General features: G+C 48.1%; 1 protein-coding gene across 4 annotated transcripts in view; it reads right to left on the bottom strand.

The window, feature by feature from the left end:
* Positions 1–23,808, bottom strand: part of LOC144950307 (type 2 lactosamine alpha-2,3-sialyltransferase-like) — an 85,938-nt gene that overhangs the window by 43,991 nt on the left and 18,139 nt on the right. Inside the window, exon 2 of one of the 4 annotated variants that reach the window (XM_078880402.1) lies at positions 22,495–22,551. The exons of 1 other annotated variant lie outside the window; for it this stretch is intronic. The gene's annotated coding sequence lies outside the window, so the exon portion shown is untranslated. Of the gene's footprint in view, positions 1–22,494; positions 22,844–23,808 lie in introns of those variants that run through there. 2 more of the 4 variants (XM_078880401.1, XM_078880403.1) reach the window with 2 other exon arrangements.

Below are 23,808 nucleotides of genomic sequence, written 5' to 3'. Positions count from 1 at the left end.
CCACCCCCCATGGTTTGGCCTGACGTGCATCAGCTGCACGAGGGGAGGGGGTTGGGTGGGTGGGGCTCTGGGGGGGGGGGGGTGGGGCATAGGTCGTTGAGGCCCCTTCAATCCCACACACATTCAGAATGTTTATTTATCCTGGAGAAATCCGATGAGCTATGAAGCTCTTTCACTCCCCTCCCCCCCCCACATGTCCAGTAGGCGCGGGTCACAAAGTTACAACGAGCAATGCAGCAACAAAAACAACAACAGAACCCATCGGAGTGAAACATATAGTGAAGGAAAGCAATTCACTTACAAATGAATACATAAATTATATTAAGTATATGAGTTCATATTGCATGAGTCTACCAATTCCCAAGCTTTGGCAGCAAAACAACAGCAAGAACGGTGCCAGAGCACTCCAAGACAACCACCCAAACACACGGGCACACACAAAGACAAAGATCCCCCATATAGCCTTAACAGACTGTTGGGGCAAGTGCTGTTAGCGAGCACCTCTGCAGGATGGCGCGGCGCACGAGGGGGTGGGGTGGCCAGCACCAGGCCCGGCCGCCTTTGTCTCCCCAGTGGCGATGTTTACACACCGCGCTAGGTACTCATTTGAGGCTGAGTCGACCTAGGGGAGGCCCAGGACAGGATCAGATGATCTTCACTTGGTGTTGGCCGTGAACGGGAATCGAACTTTGATCGCCGGGATCATAGCGTAGCGTGCTAATCGCTACACTACCGCTCTCCCACACACACACGCACACACACCCGCACACACATGCGCGCACACACACGCACACACGCACGCACACACACGCTCACACGCACGCACGCACACACGCGCACATATACACGCACACACACGCGCACACACACACACGCGCACATATACACGCACACATACACGCGCACGCACGCACACGCGCACACACACACACATAGGCACACACACACAGGCACACACACACAGGCACGCACACACACGCGCGCACACACAGGCACACACACACGCCCACACACACAGGCACACACACACGCACACACACATGCGCACACAAAACACGCGCACGCACACACACAGGCACACACAGGCACACACAGGCACACACACAGAGGTACACACACGCCAGCGCACACACATAGGCACACACACACAGGCAAACACACACACACACGCGCACACACAGGCAACAACAACAACAACCGCCATTCGCCACTAAGTGGCGGTGACGTCACCACGACGCTTGTGCCAGGCCATGTGCACCTTGAGGCCACGTGAAGTGTCGAACGCCCGCTGGCAGTAGGTCACGGGGCAGACCCAGCAGGTGCCACGGGTCGACTGACCGAGATGACCGAGATGACTGGCTGATGCACCACCTGTGCCCCCTACTGTACCAACTTGCTGTGCTTTAGCCACCCGGCGCTCCGCTCGTTGTTGTGAGCGTCGCTCCTCCGCCCTCCGTTGTTGTTGGAGGGCGACTGCCTCCAACTGCCCAGTAGCGTCCTTTACGAGCCTCCTCCACTGAGGCCGATCTTGACACCGCTGGTACCAGTCATCGGCAAGTCCACTCAGCTCCACATCCTCCTGTACCACATCACTCCATCTCTTCTCTAGCCCGTGCCGCGCCCGTTTAGCCCCCTCGATCCGGCCGAACAAAAGCTGTTTAGGCATGCGGTGGCTGGGCATGCGGGCTACATGACCCAGCCAACATAGGCACACACACACACACACAGGCACACACACAGGCACACACACACAGGCACACACACACGCACACACACACACGCGCACACACACAGGCACACACACACAAGCACACAAATACACAGGCACACACACACACAGGCACACACACACAGGCACACACACACACGCGCGCACACACAGGCACACACACACACGCGCACACTCACAGGCACACACACACAGGCACACACACGCGCGCACGTGCGTGAGCGTGGAACCACGGAACAACAGCAACAACAACAGCAGCAGCAACAGCAACAACAGCAACGGGCAGCAAGAAGAAGAAGATTAAGAATAACATACATGACTAGAGACGAACCAGAACGCGCAGTAGTTGACGACAACAGCAAATGAAACCCCGCAATTATATTTTGGGGAAATCGTTTTAAGTGCAAGTGTGTCTACTCTATATCCAGATTGAAAATATTTTCTTTAGAACTGCTTTTACCGTTAAGCTTCTCCCCGCACCTCCGATTAGCAACGGTTGGCTACGTACGGTGCGAAAGAAGCTCAGGGTGGAGTGGTGGTGGAGTGGTGAGCATCGCACAAAGTAAATAGAGCTGCATGTGGCATCCTTGTGTCTGGCCAGGCTGTGGACGAATAGGCCAAGAATACCCTTGTAGAGAGGGGGGGGGGGGTGCTCTTTAGAGATCCCCTTTAAGTGGTGGCACCTTCCACTCGGGGCCAGATTCAGATTGTGTCGGCCCCCTGGGATGGAGGTACTGTGAGGCCCCCAGGAATATTCTCAAAAGGAAAACAAAGTTAAAACAACATTTATTTTTACAAGGCTAACAACAAATACAATTCAGCATTGACAAGTGAAATAACTTTTCACTTAATCTCTGGACAAAGTTAATGAAAAATTAAATTATTTTGACAAGGCTAACGACAAATACAATTCAGCATTGACAAGCGAAATCACTTTTCACTTCATCTCTGGAGGCCCTCCAGCTGACGGAGGCCCCTAAAGCCCCCACGCCTTCATCCGGCCTTGCTTCTACCGGCAGCGGCGTGGACTGAGAAATTTCAGGGCTGCGCCTTTACCCAATTCCAACTTTGTTGAAAGTTCACGTTGTTGTTGTTGTTGTCCGAGGGATAGATGTGTCCCCCGACATTCGCTTTCGCAGGTTCCACCCATTGGCTTTGCACCGTGATCAGAATTTAAGCAAAGCCAGACGCTAATTTGAATTGTTTGGCTACTCGGCCGGCGCCTATCAAACTAAAACTATATATATATATAATATATATGTTGCGAGGTAAGGTAGGCTTCGGCAAGGTAAGGTAATTACCCTTGCCAAGGGGTAAGGTAAAGGGTAGGGTAGCGCGGAAGAATTACCCGGTAAACACCTTGTGTTTACCGCTCGCTAAAAGCTCCATGGCGCAGTCCGTGGCCTCCATTTAAAATTGGAATCATCGAGAGTATTCTATATGAATATAACGCTCTACCTTGTAGCATTTACCGTTATAAACCTTGTTCATGTGTAGTAGTACCCCAGTAATTACCCTGTAATCGGGTAATTTGTATGGGGTAAGGGTATAAGGTAGGGTAAAGGTCGGCTCGTTGCTTTTGACCTCATACCTTTTACCTTACCTTGCTAAAGGGTAAAAGGTTAGGGTAGAGTGATTGTATTCTGGTAAGGAAAAAGGTATGGCAAAGGTAGGCTTGTTGTTTTTACCTTTTACCTTACCTAGTCGAGGCCTAAGATAAGGCCCCACTGAGTTGCTATGTAGCTTTTTTCAGAAGCTGCGAAGTGGCTTATCATCATGTGCGGATGTATAGGGGGCCAAATATTTTAAACGCGTGACGTTGATTCTAAATGTGGAGGGGAAAACCGAAAAAAATTCACGCAACCACGGTGAGAGAGAGACACGCAAACTCCAAATATAGAGCAGGTGACAGGGTCCGGATCGAACCCACGACCTGCTGCATACCAGGCGAGGTAGTTAACATCTCCGAGCTACCGCGACGCCCTAGCCAGACATCTATCAAGATAGATACTCGCTCGTAGTCAGAGGACAACTGACGCGGAGATGGAGCAACGAGATTGCATTGGCTCGTGTCACGGGCTGACTCCGTGTCCTACACTGGACATCTGTTGTAAAAGAGCCTCATAGCTCATCGGATTCCTCCCGCAGTCGAAATAAAGATTCTGATTCCGACAGTGGCATGACAAGACCACGAAGGCATTGCCTTCATCCGGAAATGGTGTGACAGTGAATAACGACGATGATGATCGTGATGATGATGATGATGAGAAGGAGGAGACAGCATTGACATTGCGTGGTTGGCGTGGTCCCTTGGTGCAAGGAAGGCCATGATGGGGTGGGGAGGGGCGGACGGTGGGGGGGATGCCCTCGCTATCAATTCCCCCGCTCCTCCTAGCCCGGAGCTAGCACCCCCAGAGGGCTCCATTTGGGACTCGATGCTGGGGCACGGCCGACACACAATTGTCTAGCCACGCCACTGAGATGTCTCCTGGGACATCCGTTGACAAAAAGAGCGTCACAGCACATCGGCTTCCTCCGGTATGAATAAATATCCCGACTCCGATTGATGCAGAGGTCGTCGGTATGATGACTGCTCTCAGTGAGAGAAGAGGTGGTGGTGGGTGGGGGTGGAGGGCGGAGACGTTTTTTTTGTCGTTGCAAAAATATGAACGCAATCGGCGAGAAGAATTGCGAGGCCTTGTAATGGGAAGCTCGTGACCGTGGAGGCGTGCGACTCGCGGTCACAGCAATAACGAAGTTTCGCAAGAATGTGGGGGAGCGATTGGATGGGCGGGGCGGGTGGGTGTTTGGTGGAGATATTGGTCAAGTTTGCGTTGTTGTTGTTGTTGCAGCAGTGCCCTGCCACAGTCTAACGGCGAGCCACACTGGCATCGTAATCTGGAGGTCGCCGGTTCAATAAAAATAAATGTTTATTTATTTATTGTACCACGTAAGGTCGCATTATGAGTTGCTATATATTTACTTCAGAAGCGACCTGGCCATCACAAATGATAGCAGAACGAAGTGGCGTATCATCATCATCAACACGTCGAAATATATTGCAGCTAAAGACTCTAAACGCGTGTTTCTGCAAACTTATATAGATCCACAGAGACCCACAGATACCCTTACTCATAGAAACCCACATAGATCTCGAGAACCGTGTAGAACCATAGAAATCCATAGAGACTTGCAGAATTCTACAGAGACCCATGCTAAAGTTAGACCCATACTAACACTAAAGTAGTTTTACTTTTACCAGGTAAGATCCCGCTTGAGCTACAATGTAGCTCTTTTTCAGAATCGACCTGGTTATCACAAATGATAGCTCAACCACGTGTCTTATCATCATCATGTGTACATTTACAGCAGCAGCCAACTACTCTAAACGCGTGACGTTGATTCTAAATGTGGATGGACAAAAATCCAAACGACGACTGGGAGAGAGACATGCAAACGCCAAATATCAAGGCATCAGGAGTTGGGTTCGAACCCATGCCCTCATGTATACCGGGCAGGGCAGTTGATTTCACAATAGTGCTTTGTGCTGTTGTTTTAATGCCACCCACCCACCCAGACACAGCCGCTGTCCATCCAGCAGTAGACAAATGGCTTACACCGTAGTTAGTCGACCGGACCGGCAGGTCGCGGCATGCGGTGAGGGTAAAGTGTGGGTTAAGCCGACAGCTTCGATACGAACCGCTGACCCCTTCTGACAGCGGTGGCGCGAGTAAAGCAGTTGCAGGGGGCAGCGCCTTTACCTGCCACGGCAAAGGTGCAGTTGAGATGTTGTTAATCAGGAGCTGCGGCCGTGATCTTGGTTGAAACGTGTGTTGTGTGTGTGGGCCCAGGAAAGTAAATCAAATTGTGACGCATGCACGAATGAAGCATGCTTGTGGCGATATTGACAGTGGCGCAGGGGCGGTTTCTTCATTAGGGCGATTGGGCGACGCACCACCAATGTGTGAAAGGGACTTTTTCAATCACATTAACAATCTCATTCAACCACAGAGCTATGCTAGCCGTTACTGTGCCTCTGGATATAGTCCAATCAGCGTCATGTCACGTTCTGTGGCGTACCGCCTCTATTTGGGCGATTTCACTCCGGCTGAGAATCGCCCCGAGTGGTCCCATAGACTTACATTCAAAGATGTTTTTTTTCGAAGGGCGGGCGCTGCAATGCAGTCTCTATGGCTTCCAGGAGGGCTCGCACTAACGTGCTTACGTCATCATACGTAAGCACGTTTCATCCAACAAAATTATTTGTCGCCACCTAGTGAAATCTTTAATAAAAGAAACTTGAGTGGATTGTATTAATAGTGAGTATAGAAACAAACAAGATGTATTGTAAGAGTCACTTTATTTTTCATTAATATTAAAGAAGTGAAGTTGCCTTTACATGCTTGAGCTGTTAATTTATCCTTTGCATGGGTGGACCTTATCCTTATAAATCATCCAGACATTTGCCCCCCCTGAGAGATTTTGCAGGAGCCGCCACTGCAGTGGCGGATCAGTTTAACACGTCGTAGGAGGCTTTCGCGACCAATATTAACCATAATAGAGGTTTTTGGGTTCGATCATGTTAATATTAACGTGTCGTTAAACCTGCTGCCACCACCACCCGACACAGCCAATTAGCAAGCGTTTGTCACGTAAAACAAAATGTGCCAATTCGTTACTAGTACAGCACTCACCGGTTGTGGGTTGGATAGTAAACCCACAACATTTACGATTCGACTACGACGTTTCGCCAGGAATTACAACCAGCCTCCTCAGGCGATCGCCATAGTCGTAAATGTTGTGGGTTTACTCTCCAACATGCAACCGGTGAGTGCTGTTTTAGTGTAGTGGTTCAACTCGGAGGCAGAAATTCTTGGAGGCACTTATTTTATTACACTCACAATCTCCCTTCACACACCCTACAGTCGCCTAGGCTACACACATCTTAGCCTATACACAACACCAGCCGTTTAACACCGATGGCGCTGACCGATACAGCCAACAACCGAATAACAGCGCAATATCAAGCGACGACGACTGTGGCGACGAAGAGAAGAATGGCGACGACGATGGACTTGAGCAGCACGACAGGGATCCCACTTACAGTCGACAGCCCCAAGGTCCCCTACAGGGGCCCTTCTTATACTGTCACGTGGCCTGGCTCCGCCCCCGGCCACGCCCCCTTTCTAGAACCTACCAGTGGGTTCTTGATGTGCCCCTTCTGTGACCTTTCCCCTAGACCTCCCTCTGGTGTGTCACGTGGCCTGCTGACGTCAGGGCTGCTGTTAGCCACAGATCCACTTCCCTGCCAGCAGCCAGCGTTATGCTGCTACATTACTAATCTATGCCACTACACTAGTAATGAATTGAACATGTTTTGTTCACGTGACAAACCCTACTAATTGACCTTGTCAGGTGGTGGCGGCGGGTTTAACGACACATTTATATTTACGTGATCTAACCCCAAAAAGACTTATGTTGTGGATAATGGCGGATCTTTTTCAGACCACAACAAAAATCCGAAAGGAAAATAAACTAAAGCCCCGTTAAGCTTTTTGAACATCCAAGCGGACGGCCATGTTTTCAAGATGGCTGCAAAACGATGTCTATTTTGCTCTCCTGAAACTGACCGAATGGCCCAGTTTGGACGATTTAAGTGTTTGTCTCTATGTTTACGAGCATGCAGTAACTGTTATATATATAATATCCCCAAACTTTATTCTGATGGTATTACTATCATTAATGTTAGTATTGTTAATATTAGTGCCAGTGATTGAGCAACAGGTTAATGCTGTAATGCACTCATCAACTTTATTTCAAGAGGCAGCTCAGGATCTATCGGGAACCTTACCCGAGCTGTACATCTCCTTTAAGATTTTATGATTTCGATGACAAACTTTAAACGCGGGAAAAAAACACGCAAACGTGTGAAACAAATCAACCACGTTCTGACCTCCCTCCATTGAGCCTTGGGCGTCACACTGAGGGTTTGTATGCAATGACCAGTCTCTGTAATCGACCATCTCTCACGATCCTGCACACACCTCCCGCCCAAGGTTCGCTGTTTTTTTTGCAGAATCATATCTCAAATACTAATTGTTTGATGCTGGAATCGTTCGTCCAGAAGTGGAGTAACAAACATCTGTACATTTATTTCAATGTAAAATTCGTTCTTTTAACTTGCTCATCTATACCAGAACATATATGGAGATACGTGTATTTTTTAAAAGGGGGGTAGACATGTGAACATGTTTATAAAAGAAAGATTATAATGAATAATAATAATAATATAAAAATGTAATCAAACGTTCTTTTCAGCCCTTGTGAAACGTTTCAACGTACGGGAAAAATATAATCCACGAATAAAATGTGTTAAAAATAAACAATTAAAATATTGCCCACTGATTCCACTGACCGTTGCCGTGATATACCCAGTGTCCATATCTGTAGAACGCTGCCCGTTTGATGCTAAAAACAATCCATTGATTTTTTTTCAAATACATTTTTTTCAAAAGCTCTCAAACGCCCCCCCCCTCCCCGCCACCATGCTGCACGAGTTATTTCCACACAATTACATTCTTTTTTTCCCGCAGCGTGCCTTGAAATCCCATCCTGTAATTGCTTTTCCATTGTGTCCGTTCGTATGTCTGCAAATCGGTTTCTTGCGGGTTTTTTTTTTGCGCAGCAAAAAAAGTATCGAATGAGTAACCTCGAAGGCCTGGGGGGCCTGGGGGGGGGGTGCACTCACCCCCCTGGGAGTGCGAGATGCCCTCTCATGTGGTGCGAGACATGGCCAGGTGTTTTGTTCGAAGGTAAATCCTCGAAAGCGCAATTGAAGCACGGGGCACGTGAGTCCGACTTACTTTGTTTCATCAAACGCGAATGCGTTGATTAACTTCGTACATTTGAACTTGATAAGAAGCTTTCGTGACCGCAGGAATTATTCTTTGGTTCTTTCGGTAAATTCTAGATTTGAAGCTTTCGTGACTGCAATGATTCATATTCTCAGGTTTTTTCGGTAAAGTCACGTAGGTTAAACATTAAAAGTAATGAAAGTAAAATAAAACAAAACAAAAATAAAAATAAAATTCACGACGTTTCGGAGGCAACACAAGTCTCCGTCATCAGGTGGGACCGTCACAGCCAGATTAGCTGCATCAAGTGAAGCAATGATTCAAAATGTAATCCCTTATAAGCAAGTTGAAGGGGGGAGGAGAGGGGGGGGGAGTTCATCAGAATGTGGTAGCCAATGAATGGAACGTATCGGGAGGGAGGGGGGTGGGAGGGGGAGGGAGCCAACAAAACATTTGGCGACGGCTTGGACGCGGCTGCTGCGCACGCCAACACAATGGGCAGAAAGGGGGGAGGGGAGGTCTGATACACATGATAGAACAAAGGAACGAAAATGCCCATGTTTATACCAATGCAGGCTGAAAAAATACATTAAATAATTTAATTAAAAATTGTATTTTAATTTATTGTCTCTCTCTCATATTTAGCAATCTTTGGAAGAACGTAATCAATCAGGTACAATGTTTACTGTTGTGTTAGCCGACTCTCTGTGTTGCATTGCATTACATTTCTAAGTTTACGAGCTTTGTTTTCTCATTCATTCACACCTGATGACGGTTACTTGTGTTGCAATCGAAAGTCGTATTCTATTATTTATTTTAATTAATTTCTACGTGACTTTTACCGAAAGAAACAAAGAGTACTTCGTGCATTTGTTTTGGTAGACGATTAAGAATCAAAAGGTGTGCAAGGCTGCAGTCAAGGCTAAGAACCACTGCGCTAAGCGGCCGTGTGAACAACAATCTCGTTGCAGAGGATCCCGGTTCGAATCGAAATTTCCGACAGGCCGTCCTGGTTAATACCGCCCGTTTGCTTCACCAAGTGGGGACGTTAAACGTTCACGTGACGGCATTCGCAAGAGGAGGCCGCCGACGCCGCTGTTGTGTTGCCGAAGTCGTGGTCCAAATAATAATAAAAATAATAATTACACCGCAAATTAGCTGATTGGAATGTACGTAACACATAATAATAATAATAATACAATTTTATACAGCGTCATCCATGGTAATTGCATCCCAATAACGCTGTACACTAATTATATATATACGGGCCAAATCCTATGTATAGCGACTACCAAGCCAATGAAAGCTCTCGTTAAAACAAAAAACTGATGGGACGAAAACAACTAAAAGACACGAAATAATAAAAAAACGTGATCACAACGGAGAAATCAGTCCGTCTCACGACGACGACGACAACTTGACAGGGGATCCTCCTGCGAAGGCGAGCCACGGGGACTCTGGCGAAACACGCAACCCGGAGCGAAACAAGCAAAGGTGCAGCCCTGCAGTGACTCGCGCACGCCACTGCAGTCACTAGCGAGGGGATGGGGGTGGGGGAAACTCTGGGAGGGCTCCCTCCAGAGCTGTGATTCTCAAACTTTTATTTGGCCCCCATCTCAACCGAGAAACCTCCGCTCTCACCCTCCCCCCTTGCAAACCAACATTGTTTACTGCCAATGGGTTTGGAAATGTCTTTGATGTCATTCTAGGTTACCATAGGAACTTACATTTAACCGGAGTTATTGTATATTGGCAGACTCGTACGACACGATTAATCACCAATGACTCTCACGTACCATAATATTTCACGCGTTTATTTCTCACTTCACGTGCCCCCAGGGGGGGTGGGGGTCTACGCAACGGCCCTGGAGGGTCGGTGGCCTCCTCTTCTTCCACACTAGCGCAGACGTCGCGGAAGAGGTGGGATCCATCTCCTTGGTTCTTTCGGTAAAGTCACGTAACTTTACCGAAAGAACCAAGAAGATGAATCCCTGCAGTCACGAAAGCTTCAAGTAAGATCCACTCACGCTTTACTCCCCGTCACACACTGCCAGCTGATCCAATGCCTGTGGTTGGTGTACTCATTGAGGACACTCCTCTGTACTGCTGCGTGGCCACACGTGGGATTCTCTCTTAGAGGGATTCATCCCACATCATATCAAACTATATTAGAGGGGGGGGGGGCCGGTGGAAGATTTTCTTGCTGGATTCCTGCCTGGGATGGACTCCTGGCGCTCGGTCAAATGCGATGACGTCGCCCGCTACCGTACCATCATATCATCGTGCTCACACCATCATACTCATACGATCATGTTGCACGGTGTTAGAAAAAAGAGTTTGTTCCCTGGCTAGCTGGCTGGCTGGAGGAACGGAGGCACGGGGCGGTCACGTGGAACAGAACAACATAAATAAATAAATTGGTAGACCTATAGTTGATAACAAAAATTACATCAGAGGCTTTGCCATCAAGCTAATGATGAGCAGTACGACTGTGGTGGTTGTGCTGCTCCATACACGTGGACACCTGAGTTTGATTCCCGGCCACGACCCGACAAGACCGGCGCATTGTGCGAAAGGCCTTCATCCAGCAGTGGATTTTCAAAAGCACCGTACACGTTTTAGTTTGCTTCCGGTGCGTGTACATGAATGAGCATCTACAAAACAACGAAACCTACACGGTACAAAGCAAACAGAGAATATCAGAAGGCTCATAGCAACAACAAAACACAATAATTTAATAGGCATCCAATTTGCATGTTAAGCGAGGCTCTGCGATTCATTTCACACGTGCCCATGCCATGCATCTGCTTGACAGATCACGATGGGGGGGGGGGGCGGGTTATAATACATATATATTTTTAATAGCAAGATACTCTATAAAGGTCACGACAACCCAGCGCTTAGGCTTAATTGAAACTTGACATTACATATTAATCACATCGCACAATGGAATAAGTGGATTGGGCTGGAGGGGGTTGACGGGTTGAAGCGCCGCTAAATTATCCCATCCCCTCCGCCCCGCAACCGCCTCTGATTATTATTTTATCCACAACCCACGTTCGAACTTTGCTTCGTGCTCAAGAATGACGACCAAACACACGGACGGAACAAACATGTAAAACCACGCTTCACCCTTTGCCGACGACGACGCATGGGTTGTGCGCGTTGTGCGCGTTCGACTTCTTTCACACCGCACGTCGACAACGGCGCTCGGCACGCATCACCCCCGTGGCAATGCGTGCACGCGAGCGAGTAAGCGCGCCTGCGTTCATAGTGCATGCACGCATTATACTGGTAGGAACCACCTGGTTCCACCAGCTCGCAGGGGATTATTGTGTCCGTCCGTCCGTCGTGAATGCAAACATGGGAGGGGTGGGGCTGGGTGGAGAGGGGAGGGTGGGGAGGGGCTGGGTGAGGAGGATGGGGAGGGGCTGGGTGGGGAGGGTGGGGAGGGGTTGGGTGGGGAGGATGGGGCTGGGTGGGGGGTGGGAGGGGTGGGGCTGGGTGGGGAGGGGCTGGTCACCCCGTGGTGCCCTTATAAAACTCAACGTTTAACCTACTCACGCCGGCTTGTGCCCGCCCTCACAGTCGGCCATATTTGCGGAATACACCACGCCGCCGTTGACCCTGGCCATTGACCGAGCAACCCAACGTTCCTACCAGCTCCCTACGAGGGAATTTGTTTATATCTACTAGATTCATTCCACTTTTGTTGAAGCGGGTAAACAAAAAACTTGATCTTCTTAGGTTTTTTCGGTAAAGTCACGTAGAAAGTAAAATAAAATAAAAACAAAAATCACGACGTTTCGGAGGCAACACAAGTCTCCGTCATCAGGTGGGACCGTCACAGCCAGATTAGCTGTATCAAAAAAAACCTAAGAAGATGATTCCTTGCAGTCACGAAAGCTTCAAATCTAGAAAAAACTTGATGTTAAAGAAAAAAAAAATCTCTTTTTCGAGGGGAGGGCCTGGTAAGAAGTCAGCAAAAATAAATCACCACGCACATACATAGACACACAATACGAAATAGTACAATACAAAACATTAAAAACAATTCCAATGGTCAATGACATTTTCTTCTATCAAGAGCTTTGACAGCAGACAGCGATACCAGTTTAAAAAATATTTCGTAATTCATTCCAGGACCAAGGACATGATAGGAAAATGAATTCTTTCCCCGTGTTAGCCCTTGCCCTATGAACTGTTAGAGAGAGCACTGGCTCAGAACGAAGGCTGTATGGTTGTGATGGTTTTCTTAGCTGTGGACAAAGATACGTAAGTACTGCCGTATACACAAATAGCAGTGTTTGAGCCTTCTGACCATGTTATATAATTCGCAATGTTGAGTGAGTAACCTTGCATTAGTAATGAAACAAAGTGCTCCATGGTATACTGTGTCCAGCACATTAACGGTACTACTGGCAGCTGCTCGCATATAAATAATGTCACCATAATCCAATACAGATTAAAAAATGTTTTTACCTTGCACAAGATCCTTCTTAATTGACTTAGAGAAGCGAGATCTGTCCCGAAAATAGAACCCCAATTTCAACTTCAATTCCTTTGCCAATTTTTTAAAAATGCTGTTTCTTGTCCTCCAAACGGATTGGGCTACGCCTGAGCGACCTCCTTCGTGGCCGCGTCGCTCACCACCAGTGAGTTGCTGGGGCAGTGAACGAAGGGCGAACGAACACAAAGGGAAATGGAACAATGGTGGCATTGATAAGCGTAATGATGCTGGGAGGGGAAATAACAAAAAGTCCCGTAGATATGAGTTAGAGAAGTTAATCTGGTAATGCTGCTGCTGCTGCTGCGTTGGCGGTGGTGTACATTCACAATTGATAACAATAACTGCGGCCGTCACCTGATTATGCTGGCTGTGATTACTACTGGCGAAACGTCGTACTCGAATTGTCAATGTTGTGGGTTTACTCTCCAACACACCAGTGTGCTGAATTGGTAATTTATTGGGTACGTTTTGTTGACGTGACAAACCTTACTAATTGGCCGTGGTGGTGGTGGGTTTAACGACGCAATTATATTTACGCGATCTAACCCGAGACATAAACCCCTTTAAAATGGACAATGAATGATAATAATACAAAAAAACACACTCGTCAACAGAACCTCGTGGCCTTCAAAGTGAAAAAAATTCGGCAACGTTTTTGGTAAAAGTCCTCCGCCACGTAGCACATCAACAGGGACCAGAGAGAGAGATAATTTATACGAGTTAGGAAATTGCACTAAACACCACGTGGGCCTGATGCAAGTCATATACATTTACAACATGTTTTCCGATTGACAAGTTTTCTTTTCTTTTAAATTGGCATGAGCATAGTTGCTGGATTAGTAGCATCCGTTGAGTAACAGACATACTCTGTAACGGGCGTAGTATAAGTACCGTGCGTGTTACGCAATTAATGTGATCATACCGCTAGTGTAACTCAACGCGCTGCGTGACCTTAAAATAAAATAAAACATATAGTCGCCGACGTTTTGGGCAATGCCCCTTCTTGTGCTATGAAGAAGGGGCATTGCCATGAAAAGGTGGTCCCTTCTTTTGCAAAAGGTGAATTGTTAAATAAACTCTTTGGTTATTTCGGTAAAGTCATGTCGAAAGAAAATAAATGAAACAAACCCCTGACTTTTTATATATTTACCCGAAGGGAGGGATATCTGTGAAGGGTCTCTTCCGTACTATCCGCCAAGTTTATAACGAGAAAACTGCGGGCTCGGCACTGGGCCAAACCTCTTGAGCCGCCTGGGCATTTTGCAACAAGTTCGTTGCTTGAGAAAGAAAAAAAACACTTCAAGGGCGCAAATTGCGCCGCGCGCAACGCCCCCCTGGTTACGCAAGCAACGCTTTCGTGCCAGCGAGGACGCGCACTCTTCGTCGATGTTTGTCGCGCGACCACACGCCAACGCGAGCTATTTATTCGAGCAACAAACGAAACAAAACAAAAAAAATAAAAACACATGAATAAAAAAACGCCTTTCGCAACATCGTTTCGGCTTAAAAGTTCCAATGACCGTGTCGCGCCAGAGAGCGCGCGCGACCACGTCGGAACACGTGTGCATCTTTACGAAGCAAATATTGAACACGCGACCTTGAACTATTTCCCTCGCTCACTCGTCACCTTTGCAGGTAATTGGACGTACACGTGGGAGGAGGGAGAGGGGAAGGGACGGGGATTGGCCAGTGGTGAGCACGGCGTCGGAGGCAACGCACCGATGGGGTTTTTTTCCATTGGCACTCGCTGCGGTGATTTGCAAACGCCGGTGGTGACAATCGCCTATGCGGCCCTCCCTTGAGTTCGGTCACGATTGTCAACGGCGCATTGGAATGCTCCCTTTGAGGGCCCACTCAGCGTTGAAGTGTCGGAGAAGGGTGGTGGGGAGGGGAGGGGAGAGGCAACGGCCCTCACACGCACTCAAGGAGGAGGCTGATTTTACACAGCCGCACAGGTTTTATCGCGATTGAGGTGCACCGCCTCGCACCCCCACACCGCACCTCCGATTAGCACGGCTGGCTAGGTACGGTGCGAAAGAAGTTCAACATACAACGACGTGCTGTCGGGCTGCACCGCGCGCTGCACCTAAGGAAGGTCATTGCACGTGGGAGCGAAACGTCAGACATCGTTCCGAACGACACGCATCGGAGACAGACCCTGCGTTGCTGCCCACGTGTGTGTGTTAGAGAAAAGCGGACGAAATGGAATTCACTTTGACATATCTTCCTGTTGTGAAAAGAAAACTAAAAATACTTTACATTTTTCATGATTAAAATTGAAATGGGGAAGTACAGTGCACGCGTGTGCCCCATGAGTCCGATGACCGGAGTTCAATTGCTGCTCACGGCCACCGGTGACGATAATCTGAACCGGTCCTGGACCTCCCCTAGGTCGACTCAGCCACAAATGAGTACCTGGTTTGGTGCGTAAATCATCGCAACATGAGAGGCAAAGGCGACCGGGCGTGGTGCTTGCCACTCACCCCCTCGCGCGCCATGCCGGCCTTCATAGCTTGCTACTCGCAAACGGCATTTGCCCCAAAAGTCTTTTACAAGCTTTACGGGAGGAGGAGGGGGGGGTCTTTGTCTTTGTATGAATCACCCACACGGGCCTCGAGCGGGTTGCCCTCGACGCACGAGCGACGAGGCTGGCTCAAGGCATATTTGGGAATATGGTCCAAACTCTTTGGTTCTTTCGGTAAAGTCACGTAGGTAGAGAAAGAATAGTTCACGACGTTTCGATCGCAACACAAGCAATCGTCATCAGGTGAGACGAGATTAAAACGGCCCTTTTTTAACTTCTCGCTCGGGGTGCCGTGTCCGCGCTTGCAATGTGCTTTTCGCAACAATCGTGGTACTACCAGCAGGGACCACTTTTCACACGATGCGAAACATGCGCTGCTGTTATAACGTGGTGAATGTGCTGCCGTTATAACGCGCTGCTGTTATAACGAGGAACACGCGCCGTTATAAGGCGAAATGTGCGCCGTTATAATGCGGGAACACGTTCCTGATTTTTCAGGAACGCATCTACCGCGTTAAGCGAGGACTCACCGTAGGCGGGACCCCCATGGGAAGCTACGTGGTGCTGAACCCTCAACGGGAAAAACAACCACATATCTCCTCTTCCTCCCTCCCTGCCGTTTATCTCGTGCATGTGTATGTATGTTGAACTTCTTTCGCACCGTATATAGCCAACCGTGCTAATTGGAGGTGCGGGGGAAGGGCAATAAACTGAACACAACCGTAAATCCCAGCAGAAACCACCTTTTTTTCTATCACAAAATACAATTTCACTATGTTTCACTGATGGTTATCAGTCGTTGGTGGCTTGTTTTCTTTTTTAAAAGTTACAATAGCAGGAAGCACCCGGTTCTGCCCGCGGAAAAATATATGTATATTTCTAAACTTGCCTTTTCTTAAGAAATACTAAGATTTTATGAAAGCCTGGCTTTCCGTTTGTCTGACCATTTGTCCGTCAACAAAAATATAAGAGCCTTTCCGAAGTCCTGAATCAAAAAGTTATAGAGAGTAAGGGGTAAAAAGTTGATCTAAAAGGTTTAAAAAAATTGTCAACCCCCCCTACAAAAATGTTTTAACCCCCCCCCACCCAATTTATTTGTATTTTGTAGGCATATATACCTACACACTATGCAGTACATACAATAGAGGCAACAGTATCTACTGACTCTACAGTAGTATCTACTAACTCTATAGTAGGATCTACTGACTATAGTAGTATCTACTGACTCTACAGTAGTATCTACCGACTCTATAGTAGTATCTACTGACTCTACAGTAGTATCTACTGACTCTATAATAGTATCCACTGACTCTATGATAGTATCTACTAACTCTATAGTCGTATCTACTGACTATAGTAGTATCTACTGACTCTATAGTAGTATCTCCTGACACTACAGTAGTATCTACTGACTCTACAGTAGGATCTACTGACTATAGTAGTATCTACTGACTCTATAGTAGTATCTACTGACTCTACAGTAGTATCTACTAACTCTATAGTAGGATCTACTGACTATAGTAGTATCTACTGACTCTATAGTAGTATCTCCTGACACTACAGTAGTATCTACTGACTCTACAGTAGGATCTACTGACTATAGTAGTATCTTCTTCTTCTTTAGTGCTGCCTAACGGCGTGTGCGACTTCACGATGATATTGGTCCCGGTCTAGCACGGCGTGTAGAGTTTGTGCTGTTGTTAATTGTAGCCATGTTTTGATGTTACTGAGCCATGTCGTTTTTGGCCGTCCTGGTCGTTTTTTCCCTTCGATTTTTCCTTCCAGGATTAGCTTTAATAGCTGGTATTTGTGGTCGTTTCGGGCAATGTGGCCTAGGTAGTAACACTTCCTGCTAATGACGGTCTTCAGCAGTTGCCTGTCAGTGCCCATATCTTGCAGAACTTGTGTATTGGTGGTTTTGGCTGTCCATGGGATTTTCAGCATTCTTCGATACAGCCACATCTCGAAAGCTTCGAGCCTTTTTGTTGCTGTTATTGTCAGTGTCCACGTCTCTGACTCTATAGTAGTATCTACTGACTCTAGAGTAGTATCTACTAACTCTATAGTAGGATCTACTGACTATAGTAGTATCTACTGACTCTATAGTAGTAACTGCACACATTGGGGTGGAGGAGGAAGAGGACTTTACACTGTTCAGGATTTCCCTCAGCCTGTTCTTCTGCAGCAGTAACTGTCCAGTCTCTGGTTTGTTTCAATGATGTCTGCTCTGTAGTTTCCTCAGCCCGTGCTGCCTTCATTGATTGTTTGCCATTGAGACAGCCGCTACTCCTCGACTTTTATTTTCCTTGACACAGTTCAATTATCTTTGTGTTTGTGATTGTCCTGGAGAGGCTTGATTATTTTTTCCTTTTTGGCCTTGTTTTTTTTTTGCAAACATAATGACCAAGTCTTTAACGCAAGAGGACCTCCCTCCCGTCCTAGTCGCTCATCAACTTTGTTTGCGTTGCTAGGGGCATCCGCAAGCGAGCGTCCCACGCATGCGCAGATGCGCTCAATGGTGATCATTACGATCAGCCTACATTGTTAGAAAGTGTGATTTTCTTAGATTAGATTGGGCCAAGGGCAAAAACAAATACCAAGTGTTCATCCGGGACCTTATTTTGTTGTGTCTGTGTACTTTATTAAGACATTAACAAAATAGTTTGTCAGACAAAAGCGTTACAAGGAAGGCACATGCACATACACGCACGCACAGACAGAAAAACATGGCGTTTATAGGTAGGATATGAAAGAGTGCTCTTTATGAGTTAATCCAGCCATACCCGCAGGTCACCACGGGGCTTCGTACAGCTTTATGCCTGCCTACATTTGAAGGTTTTTGCTGGTTTTGCCAAATGTGATCTCTAGATGCCCTGCATGCCAACGGCCTTGGGGTTTTTCTCTTTCTTTTATTGGTCCGTTTATTTAGTTTAGTTTTTCTCTGACGCCTGGGAAAAAAACACATTGCCAACACTGGAATGCCCCCCCCCTACACACAAACTGAATAGGCCTGTGCTTCTCGAGAGACAATTATTTTGCGCCTTACGAAGTCAGCTGTGGGCTTTGCTGCGCCTAGAATGACTTAGTAGGCGAATCCGTGAATGGCAATCCTTGCCACAGCAATCGCAAGTGAATGCGGTGGCAGCTACAGCGGGCTTTGTTTCTTTTTCTTGACGTAGCAGGACTGGGCGACCGGTCGATCGTGTGCCTGATGCCAGCTCGCTGTACAAGACATCCTTGGGTATTTTGATATTTTGCATGCGGAACACATGTCCAGGCCATCTTAGGTGCCTTTGACTGAATAGAGAGTGCATGCTGGGAATATTGGCCATGTTGAGGACTGAGGTGTTGAAGATGCGATCTTCCCAGGGCGCATGCCCAGTACCCCAGTACTTTGGTGATGAGCGTTAGGGATGTCTTCTCCCACACTCTTTTGGCCAATCTGAACATAGCTGTAGACGCCTTCCCAATGCACTTGCCAATCTCTGTGACAAGAGACAAATTGCAGGTGATGATGGAACCCAAGTAGGTGAACTTCTGAACAGCTGCCAATGTTTATGGAAAGGGTGTCTCTGACATCCTGGCCCATGACATTGGTCTTTTTCAGACTGATTGTCAGGCCAAAGTTGTTGCAAGCATTGGCAAGGTGGTCGATGAGTGTCTGCAGACCTTGTTCTGTGTGAGGTGTCAGCGTGGCAACATCAGCGAATATAAGTTATTTGATGAGGACTTTTGTTTTGAATCTGAGGCGTGTGTGAGCATAAGTGATAAAAATATGGCAAAGAGTGTTGGGGCAAGCACGCTGCCCCTGCTTTACACCGCTGATTATAGGAAATCACTCTGAGGTGGAGCCGCTGTGCTGTATTGTTCCTTGCATGTTGTCATGGAAAGAGGAGATGATTGCCAGCAGCTTGGGTGGGCAGCCGATTACTTTCAGGAGTTTGAAGAGGCCTTCCCTGCTGACGAGGTCAAAGGCCTTTGTTACATGAATAACTCGAAGTACAGGGGCATTCTCTGTTCGCAACATTTTTTTTGTAGCTGATGCAAAGAGAACAGCATGTTAATGGTGGACCTTCCTGCTATGAAGCCACACTGAGCCTCAGGATACGTCCTCTCAGCTAGTATATGCGACCTGCTGAGGACCACACGGGCAAAGGTTTCCCCACGATGCTCAGCAGGGAGATGTAGTCATTGCAGTCCCCATGGTCACCCTTGTTTTTGTATAGGGTGATGATGTTGGAGCCTCTCATGTCTTTAGGCACTGCTCCTTCTTCCCAGCACTGGCAGATAAGTTCGTGGAGTTTCATTAGGATGGTGTGTTTCGCACAATTCAGTACCTCAGGTGTGATGTCGTCTTGTCCCAGGGACTTGCCGCTGGCTAGTGAGTTGATTGCGTTGTCAAGTTCCTTCAAGGTTGAAACATTGTCCAGTTCGTGTATGGTTGGTAAGGGCTTTACAGCAGCAAGGGCAGCTTCTGACACACCGTTGTCTCCCGAGTAGACCTCTGAGTACTGCTCTACCCACCTGGCCATTTGCTCTTGCTTATCAGTGATGGTCGCCCCTGTGCTGGATTTCATGGGGGCAGTCCTTCTGATGTTTGGACCAAAGGCTCTCTTGATGCCTTCATACACGGCACGGTTATTGCCAGTGTCAGAGGCGAGTTGGATCCGACTTCCGAGGTTCAGCTGGTATTTGTTGGCAGAGCGTCTGGTGGTCGTTTGAGTTGCACTGTGGGCAGCTTTCAGAGTCCTTAATGATCCTGTACTTGGGGCTTACTTGTTCTTAAGGAGCACCGTGCGCTTGGTCTGGAGGATCGGTTCCAATACAGCCAGGTGTTCCTCAAACCAGCCCGTGTTCTGCCTTGTCTACTTGCCGAAGGTATTGATGGCTGCATTGAAGATGGCATCTCTGATGTATGTCCACTTTGTCTCCACGCTTCCATCCAGTGTGTCGTGTAGGGGCTGCTCAAGGCTTGAATGAGCTCTGGGAGGGAGGTCTTGGCACAGTTGATGCGTGGGTCGTGCTTTTGTTTGAGGTGGTGTATCTTTATGAGGCTCAGTCTGACCTTGCTGAATATCAGTGAGTGATCGATGTCACAGACTGCACTGTGAGAGCTGCGTGTGATAAAGACTGAGTTGTTGTCCACCCCCCCCCCCCACTTGCGATTATCAACGGTTGGCTATGTACGGTGTGAAAGAAGTTCAACATACATATGTCACACGCCATGCGCGTAGCCACAAAACCGGAGCATTTCCAACCCTTAAACGTGATCGCCGAGCGCAATAAGTGGCGTGAATACGAAAAGTAACTAAAGTCCGTTCTCATTTTACCGTATTCTCCACCTAATAAGGGACATTTTCGTTCGCTGAATTATAAATACGACAGCCGGAAAATGGGTCGTATCGTCCAAAATGAGACATTCGTCTTCCAGAAGACGAATGTCTTTAATCGAGTTTCTTTCGAAGGAACCTGTAGAAGTCACCTGCTCTCACCAGTGTCAAGCGGCGCATACATAATCATGCAATCTCCAGATCTCACCACACACTTTCTTTCCCCATCGTCCGCTGTATGTTACGTAACTTATTATTTTACACCCTCATTTCCCATTCTGCCAGCACGTGGCATTTTACAGTAACTTCGATTTTTCTTGTTCCGCCCCCCCCCTTCCTTCCTTCCTCTCTCTGCTATCCCAACTTCAACAACTCATAATTACCAGCGACGGTGGCGTAAATTAAGTAAACACTTCGGGCAACACATTTCAATGCGGATGAGCTGTGCTAACAGTGGATTGATTGATAGGTTAGCTGTGGATATACAACACGTTGCATAAGCGATGGCCGTGTGTACGTATGTTGAACGCACGTAGGCCAACCGTGCTAATCGTAGATTAGCGTTGGCATTTTGTGGTAGCAAAGCACCACGGATAAAATGTATATAACAGGTGGCGTGTTCCTTTGTCCACGGCTCATGATTAAGCAGGCGTACGGGGGCATTGACATTTCTCATACTGAGTTCGAACCGCATCTCAAATGTGTCCAATGACGTGCGTGGAAGGGGGGAGGAGGCGCTATTTTTCTTTTACGATTCGCTGCTAACACCGAACGCCGTTTTTGCGGCGCTCAGAGTCCGAATCGGCGTCTGCAATCGGTTCGGAGGCGGAATAACCCCGTCGATGACCTGGAGCCGCCCTGAATCTGACCTTGCGACTGCGGCCCTGTTGCCCTGCAGCCCTCTGCTGCGGTTTTAAACACACGCACGTTGGCCATGTTACTGCTACTGCCGCGTTTGGCAGCGGTGCACAAATCACGATTAACCACGACAAAATGATTCTAGATTTGAAGCTTTCGTGACTGCAAGGATTCATACTCTTAGGTTTTTTCGGTAAAGTCACGTAGGTGAAAATAAATAATAATAATAGAAATAACAATAGAAATACAAGTTTTATTTCTATTATTTTTATTATTTATTTTCACCTACGTAACTTTACCGAAAAATCTAAGAGAAACGACAAAATACATTGGTCAATAATGACGCTGTGGGTGTGACATTAAAGGGGAACAAAACGTATATAACGGGCGACGTTTCGGGCACCAGCCCTTCTTCACAGCACATGTCACGCTGTGCTCCTGAGAAGAAAAAAAGAGCCTTGCGACTCCAACTATGTTAGATGCATGTGTGTTGAATTTCTTTCGCACCGTACGTAGCCAATCGTGCTAATCGGAGTTGCGGGGGAAGGACAAAAAAGGGTTATTGCCCGAAACGTCGCCGGATTATGTACGTTTCCTTGTAAGGTCATGCAAGCGGTTTTCACCGAAGATGACCATCGCGTCAAGTTACGCTGCAGTATGGACACTCGCAAACAACTCTGCATACTTACAAAGACCGCAGCGTGGCTTGAAGCACTGCAAACACCGGCGTAGATAGGACTCGGTACCTGCGGAATGAGGGTGGGGTGGTCACGCGGGCGTCAAAGGTCTGAGCGGTCGAAGGGCTTCGAGACGAAACGGACAATCTCGGTCAACGCGTCGAGAGCTTTGTCAGCCAGGCAGCCTTGAACCCTCTGCGTTGTCGCCCAAGCGTCAAGCCTACGAGGATGCGATAACTTAGTGGCAGCAAGCGAGAGAGAGAGAGGGCGGGAGAGAGCGAGCAAGAGACCTGCCAGCCACTCCACTCGACGCATCGGTCTGCCTAGCCACAGTTGCGCCACGCGATAAACCCAAGTGGGGGTAGGGGGGTGATGGGGGGGGTCCTTGTTCGTTCGCGGTTCCAGGGACTTGCAACAGACGGCGTTGCCGCCTACTCCGAGTAGCGGGCCCACCCGTGCAATCATCTCGCTGGGGTGTGGTTTTGTTTAATAAGGCGGGAACTGGATAAATATTGATAAATCATCGCGAAACAGAACAAATAGTTACAATTCGACGAAAGAATGCGTGAGACCGCACGGGTTTATTTTGCGCGGTGGAAACTTGCTGGAGAGAGAATTTAGTGGCGTTCTTGCGACTGTTTTAGTATCCATACTCTTTGGTTCTTTCGGAAACAAATAAAATAAAGCGCATTACTACCTGACGATGGACGCTTGTGTTGCGCCCGAAACGTCGTGATTTATTTAATTTTATTTATACTTACGTGACTTTACCGCTTCAAGATTGTTTTGTATCATTGTCCAACGTCCCCAGATGAGCTGTTAATGTCTTCGCTTGCGTTCATCGATCGATCATTACGAAACAAAGGCAAAGGTTTCCCGTGTAGCCTTGACAGACTGTTGGGGCAAGTGCTGTTAACGAGTAGCACCTATGCAGGCCGGCACGGCACACGAGGGGGTGGGTGGTCACGACCACGCCCGGCCGCCTTTGTCTCCCCAGTGGCGATGCTTACACACCGCACCAGGTACTCGTTTGATGCTGAGTCGACCTAGAAGAGGCCCAGGACCGGTTCATAGCGCAGTGCCGCTACACCACCACTGATCTTTGCCCCCCCAAGCACTCCGTCGCTCCCCCCAAACACTCCCCCGCCCCCCCCCAAACACTCCCCCGCCACCCCCCCAAACACTCCCCCGCCCCCCCCCCCAAACACTCCCCCGCCACCCCCCCCCAAACACTCCCCCGCCACCCCCCCAAACACTCCCCCCCCCCCCCCAAACACTCCCCCGCCACCCCCCCAACCACTCCCCCGCCCCTCGAAGCACTCCCTT

The sequence above is a fragment of the Lampetra fluviatilis genome, chromosome 57 (genome assembly GCF_964198595.1).
Source record: "Lampetra fluviatilis chromosome 57, kcLamFluv1.1, whole genome shotgun sequence".
Taxonomy (NCBI): Eukaryota; Metazoa; Chordata; class Hyperoartia; order Petromyzontiformes; family Petromyzontidae; genus Lampetra; species Lampetra fluviatilis.
The sequence above is the reverse complement of the archived record's forward strand: the minus strand, read 5'-3'. Positions and strand labels throughout refer to the sequence as shown.